Genomic DNA, 7,492 nt, shown 5'->3' with positions numbered 1-7,492 from the left:
AAGGCCATGTTGAACTCTGCGTCATCTCTATGCTGTGGCTTCACCCTCTGCTCCAACTCTTACCTAACATCTTCCATGAGTTGTTCCATGTCCAGGTCACTGGAGGCTTCATTGTCAGGGGGTACACAACCAACTTCCTGAGACAGTGGCTCCTGAGATCCAGATCCTTCTGTCCTCACCGTGGGACAGGCCCCACAATAAGATGGTCCTTTGGCACCATTCTAGCCTCTTTTTCCTGACTTTTTTGCTGAGGACGTGATTGTCCACATAGAAAATTTGAAAGAATTGATACACACACACAAAAATACCCTCATGGAACTATTAAATGATTATAGCAAGGTTTCAGGATACAAGATTAATATATAAAAGTGTATTGATTTCTTACATACCAACAATGAACAAGTAGAATTTGAAATTTAAAGCATAATACCTGTAACGACAGAAAAAGGCCTTTCTTTTTCTTTGCTGTGGCTTTCCACAATTTATGAGAAGCACCTGGTAATTAAACCCCAAGATTGTTGGCTCCTCTGACTCAAACATCCCCCCTGTTCAAACTGTGGAACAAGATAAGCTTCTCTTGACAAGATCCAACACGGTGGCAGACTGAGTGGAAGCTACACTGATGCTCTCCCAGGACCAAACTGGAATTACAACCAAAATATAGAAAAACCACACTGAATAATCAACTGCAACTAAAGACTAGCTGGGGAGCCCCCTCATAACTAAGGACAAAAAGTGGAGACTGGTAGGCAGTGTGGAGGTACAAGAGGGCTGTCTGGGCTCCCACAGGCAGCAGCTGAAGGGCTGGAGGGATATCTCAGCTGTTGGGGGTTCCCGCTGAGAACTCTGGGGTCTAAACCCCAAGCTGGGGTACCCAGCCTAGAGCACCAGAACTGAGAAAGGCACCCACGTAACATCTGGCTGCGAAAAGCAGCTGGGTTTCTGTCTGCCAAGGAGAGACGGCTGGAAAGCAGGCACCCACTTAAAGGGCCAACGCACAAAGTTTCTTGTGCAGCCACTCACCTTGGACTCTGGCAGAGGGAAGGCAGAGTGGACTAGAGCAGTGTGAGGAGAATGGCGGGGGGAGCTGGTTGGGGGAATAGATCTCAGAGGGCACCCATCTGGACTCTGGTGCTGAGTCATTCCCCCATATGGCTGAGGACATCTTTCTCAAGCAGACATTTACCTTAAAGCAGCCTTGGAAAGGGGGAGCAGTTGCCCCACCCTGCTGGAAAACCTCTGGCCCCACCACATGGAGTTTCTACAGCCTGAGGCTCATTAAGAGACTGAATAACAGCCTCTGGGTGCTTTGAGTCTTTGCCTGATTTTCTTCTGGACCCAGGGCTTGGAAAAGCAGACCTTGGTGCACATCTTGGTCCTGTCCAAACACACACAGGCCCAGTAGAGGAAACCAAAAGCTGTGGAGTGTGAAAAACTTCAAACAGGGTACTCAAGGCCAGTCACAAACAGCATCTGACATTGGCCTGCACCAGAGACCATACAAAAGACTGGGAGTCCTAGCAGATCTACCTAATACATAGAAACAAATCCAAACAGGCAGCCAAAATGGGAAGACACAAAAATAAGCCCCAAATGAAAGAACAATTCTCCAGAAGAAGAGCTAAATAAAATAGAGATAAGCAATCTATCAGATATGGAGTTCAGAATACTGATCAAAAAAATGCTCAACAACATGAAAAAATGTATCAAAACTATGAAGAAAATTAAGAATGACATAGTAAAAATTAGAAAAAAAAATTGGAAAGAATGAACAGCGGATTGGGGGAAGTTGAGGATCGCTTCAGCAAATTAGAAGACAGGGTAGAAAAAAATCACTCAGTCAGAGAACCAAAAAGAAAAACCAATTCAAAAACAGGACAGTTTAAGGGAGCTGTGTGTGGAACAACATGAAACGGAACAACATTCACATCATAGGAGGGCCATTACCACAGTGTTTTCTGTACCTGTGGGTTATGCATATGTATCCTTTGGCTAATCCCTTCATCTTCTTTCATCCAGTTCCCCCTTCCCCACTCCTCTCTGACAGCTGTCAGTCTGTTCCATGTATCCATGCCTCTGTTTCTATTTTGTTCATCAACTTATTTTGTTCATTAGATTCCACAAGTGAGATCATGTGGTACTTGTCTTTCTCTGATGGCTTATTTCAGTATTAACATAATACTCTCCAGGTCCATCTATGCTGTTGCAAAAGGTAAGTGTTACATGGGCCAGGTACAGAAACCCAGGTACCGAAACTCATCAGGGCAGGAAGCTCCAAATGCCTAGCAAGGGTCAAAACTGGGAAAATAAGAACCTTGTCCCCAGGGTTTCCTTATCCTTGCCTAGCATATTGCTGGTCATGTGGTTTAGACGCCCTGAGCATTTCCTTCCTAAAGATAACATCTAGGCCTCAGTTGTATTTCAGCTCCAGGCCCAGAAAAGCAGTGAAACCAGACAAGTGGCGCCATGGCTGCCTCAGAACCAGATACATTGATTAATGACCCCCTACTCTGGCAGCAACCAATCAGTGGAGACTACCACCCCAGATGTATATTCTACTAAGACTTAGGTGCACACCTGATGTATATTCCATTAAGACCCTCCCCTGAGACCTCCCCTAAGACTTCCACCTGCACAAAAGAGATAAATACACTCATAACATAGGACCCAGCACGTGCTCCCCACACACCAGCACCATCTCCATCCCACTTCTTTATTCCGAGGGGACCCCATGAGACTTGCAACCAGGGGAGCAATGGGCAGTGGCAGCTTGTCCCAAATTTTACCCCTGAACCTGTCTCCAGGGGTGCCTTCCCTCTCTGACTTCTCAGGGAGGCTCTCCTGTTACTTCTTCTATGCTCTTCCTGTTTCACTGTCCCAAATTTATTTTTGCTGCCATCATGGACCCAATACCCTTTGACTCAGTGCTGTGGAGCCCTTCCCTTTGGATATCTCCATCCCATTTTAATAAATTTAATTTTTCTTTATTCACCCATCTAAGATGGCTATTTAGCCTGCCTGCGCACAACTAACCTTAACATTTCAGTAAGATTTCCTTCTTTTTATGGCCGCATAGTATTCTATTGTGTAAATATACCACAGCTTTTTTATTGACTCATCTACTGATGGACACTTGGGCTGTTTCCAAATCTTGGATATTGTAAATAATGCTGCTATGAACATAGGCATGCATATATTCTTTCTGATTAGTGTTTCAGGATTCTTCGGATATATTCCCAGAAGTGGGATCACTGGGTCATAAGGCAGCTCCATTTTTAATTTTCTGAGGAAACTCCATACTGCTTTCCATAGTGGCTGCACCAGTCTGCATTCCCACCAGCAGTGTACTAGGGTGCCCTTTTCTCCACACCCTCGCCAGCACTTGTTGTTTGTTGATTTATTGATGGCAGCCATTCTGACAGGTGTGAGGTGATACCTCATTGTGGTTTTAATTTGCATCTCTCTAATAATTAGTGACTTTGAGCATTTTTTTATGTCTATTGGCTGTTGCTGATCAATCTGTGGACTTAAAGAAGACATGGACATGGGAAATGTATTCAAGCTGAGAGCTTGAAGGCTCAAGGCCATCAGGACCAAGAGCCCCAAGACTCCTCAGCATATTTATTGAAGCTCCTAACAAAGCAAAGCTTGTGCGTTCCCTCCCTGCTGTTAATCATACCAAAATATTCTCTAAAAACTTTGTATCCACCAAACTTAGAATTACATTAACTGTTCCTTTTACGCAGATGGCCCCTTACCAGAACTGCAAGAATCGCGCCCCATCACGCTTCTCCCGGAACATTGTCAGCGCTGTTTGCAGCGCGAGCACAGAGTCTGTGTGTGCAAAGAACGTCTGTGGTTCCTGGAAGCGATCCCCGGGAACCTCATCCGCACTCCTCAGGGGCCATCTTAAGGATTCTCCACAACTGGCCGTCCGTGTGTCCTCTTTGGAGAAGTGTCTATTCAGGTTTTTTGCTCATTTTTTAAATTGGATTGTCTCCCTGATGTTGAGTTGTATAAGTTCTTTATATATTTTGGAAATTAACTCCTTATCAGATGTATTACTGTCAAATGTGTTCTCCCATATAGTTGATGGGGTTTGTGTTTTCTTTTTTTAATATCTCTTTATTGATTTCAGAGAGAGGAAGTGAGAGGGAGAGAGATAGAAACATCAATGATAAGAGAGTCGTTCATCGGCTGCCTCCTGCAGGCCCCCGACTGGGGATCAAGCCCACAACCCTGGCATGTGCCCTGACCAGGAATTGAACCTCAATCTCCTGGATCTTAGGTCGATGCTCAACCACAGAGCCATGCCAGCTGGGCGGGTTGATGGTGGTTTTTTTTGCTATGCATCATTTTGTTGATTATTTCTTTTGCTGGGCAGAAGCTTTTTAGTTTGATGTAGTCCCATTTGTTTATTTTTTTCCTTTATTTCCCTTGACCTACAAAACATACCGGCAAAAATATTGCTGCAAGAGGTGTCTGAGATTTTACTGCCTGGCATTGCCTTTTTATTTATTTGTTTATTTATTTATTACTGGATTTGATTTGCTAATATTTTGTTTGGCATTTTTGAATCTTTATTCATGAGTGAATGTAGGACATAAATTATTTTTTCACATGGAGTCCTTGTCAAGTTTTGGTGACTGTAATGATAGCTTCATAAAATGACTTGAGTAATACTTCCTATTTTCTTTTTTTTACTTTAAACATGTCTTTATTGATTTCAGAGAGAGGAAGGGAGAGGGAGAAAGAGAGATAGAAACATCAATAAATGAGAGAGCCATTAATTACCTGCCTCCTGCACACTCCCCACTGGGAATCAAGCCCAAAACCAGGGTATGTGTCCTGACCGGGAATCGAACAGAGATCTCTTGGCTCATAGGTCGATGCCCAACTGCTGAGCCACGCTGGCCGAGCTATTTATTTATAATAAATCCTCACCCAAGGATATTTTTTCCATTGCTTTTCAGAGAGAGTAGAAAGGAGAGAGAAAGAGAGAGAGAAAAACATTGATATCAGAGAGACACATGGATTGGTTGCCTCCTGCACACACCCCAACCAGGGCTGGGAATGGAACCTGCAACTGAGGTATGTGCCCTTGGCCAGAATCAAACCTGGGACCATTCAGTCCATGGGCCTATGCTCTAACCACTGAACCAAACCAGCTAGGGTCCTGGTGTTGCCTTTTTAGATACAACACCAAAGACGTGATCCATAAGAGAAATAATTGATAAACTGGACTTCATTAAAATGCAAAACTTCTGTCCTACTAAAGACAATGTCAAGCCTGGCTGGGCATGGCTCAGCAGTTGAGCATCCACCTAGCGTTCAGGAAATCACAGTCAGTTCTATTCCCAGTCAGGGCACATGCCGGGGTTGCGGGCTCAATCCCCAGTCGGGGACGTGCAGAAGGCAGCCAATCAATGACTCTCTCATCATTGATGATTCTTTCTCTCTCTCCCTCTCTCTGAAATCAATAAAAATATATTTTTAAAAAACAGTTTAAAAAAAAAGACAATGACAAGAGAATTAAAAGACAAGTGACAGACTGGGAGAAAATATTTGCAAAAGACACATCTAATAAAGCAACTTATCTAAAATATACAAAAACTCTTAAAACTCAACAATAAGAAAACCATCCAATTTAAAAAATGGGCCAAAGACCTTAACAGACACCTCACAAAGAAGATATGCAGATGGCAAATAAGCATGAAATGATGCTCCACATCATATGTCATCAGGGAAATGCAAATTAAAACAACAATGAGAAGGCTATATACTGTTTTATTCCAACTGTATAACATTCTGGAAAAGGCAATACAATGGAGACAATAAAAAGATTACTGGTTGCCAGAGGGAAGGGGTGGCGGTGAACAGACATGAATAGGCAGAGCACAGAGGATTTTTAGCGCAGTGCAAATACTTCATATGATATTATAATGGATATATATTATACATTTGTCCAAACCAATAGAATGCACAACACCAAGAGTGAACCTTAGGGCAAACTATAGTCTTTGGGTAATTATGATATGTCAATATAGATTTATCCTTGGTTTAAAAAAAAAAAAGTACCATCCATGTTGTCACAAATGGAAGGATTTTCTTTTTTAAGACTGAGTAATATTCCTGTGTGTGTTTATACGTATGTACAGACACATATATTTTATTTAGCCATTTATATATCAGTAGACACCTAGGTTGTTTCCATACCTTGGATATTCTGCATAATGCTGCAGTGAGCATCAGAGTGCAGTTATCTCTTGAGATACTGATTTCAATTCCTTTGGATATATTCCCAGAAGTGGGATTATTGAATCATATGGTAGTCCTATTTTTATTTTTTGAGGAACCTCCATACTGTTTTCCATAACGGCTGTACCAATTTACTTTCCCACTAACAATGTGCAAGGATTCTCTTTTCTCCACACCCTTGTGAGCACCTGTTATCTCTTGTCTTTTTGATAAAAGGCATCCTAGTAGGTGTGAAGTGATAGATCATTGTGGTTTTGATTTACATTTTCCTGATTATTAGTGATGTTGAGCATCTTTTCATATATCTGTTAGCCATTTGTATGCCTTCTTTGGAAAAATGTCTATTCACATTACTTGCCAATTTTTAAATTGGGTTTTTTGGCTTTTTTGCTATTGAATTGTATGAGTTCCTTATATTTTTTTGAATATTAAATGCTTATCGGATATATGGTTTGCAAGTACTTTCTGCCATTTCATACATTACGTCTTCATTCTGACTTGCTATGCAGAAACTTTTTGGTTTGATGTAATTCCATTTATTTATGTTTGCTTTTATTGCCTTTGCTTTTGGTGTCATATCCAAAAAATCATGACCAAGATCAATGTCAGAGGGCTTTGTCCCTATGTTTTCTTTTAGGAGTTTTATGGTTTTTAAGCCTTTAATTCATTTTGAATTAATTTTTGTGTATGGTTTACGGTAAGGGCCCAATTTCATTCTTTTGCATGTGGACATTCAGTTTTCCCAACATTATGTGGTTTTCCATAAAATTGATTACTATACATGGGAAAATGAATTACAGCTACCTGCAATATATGAATAAATCTCAGGATCATAATATTGAGTGAAAAAAAGCAAGTTGTAGAAGAGTATTTACAGTATGATTTATTTATATGAAGTTCAAGAACATACAAAAACAATCCTTGTGTAGTAATGCAATTATGGTAACACTACAAAAAATGTCAAGGAAATGTTAAACACCCCATTCAAAATAGTGGTTGCCTTTGAAAGGCCAGGAAAAGAATGGGATTAGAGAAAAACAAGGAGACTTCAAAGCAATGGCAGTGTATCTTCCTTAAACTGGGTGCTGAGGACACAGGTGTTTGTTGCATTATTGTTCTTTGTACCTTTTATTTTTATATATTTATTTTCTAATTTTCTCTTGATTTTAGACAGAGAGGAAGGGAGAGGGAAAGAGAGAAACATCTATCAGTTGCCCCAGTATGCACCCCGACT

The sequence above is a fragment of the Miniopterus natalensis genome, chromosome 3 (assembly GCF_054644295.1).
Source record: "Miniopterus natalensis isolate mMinNat1 chromosome 3, mMinNat1.hap1, whole genome shotgun sequence".
Classification (NCBI taxonomy): domain Eukaryota; kingdom Metazoa; phylum Chordata; class Mammalia; order Chiroptera; family Miniopteridae; genus Miniopterus; species Miniopterus natalensis.
This window is presented reverse-complemented; position numbering follows the sequence as displayed.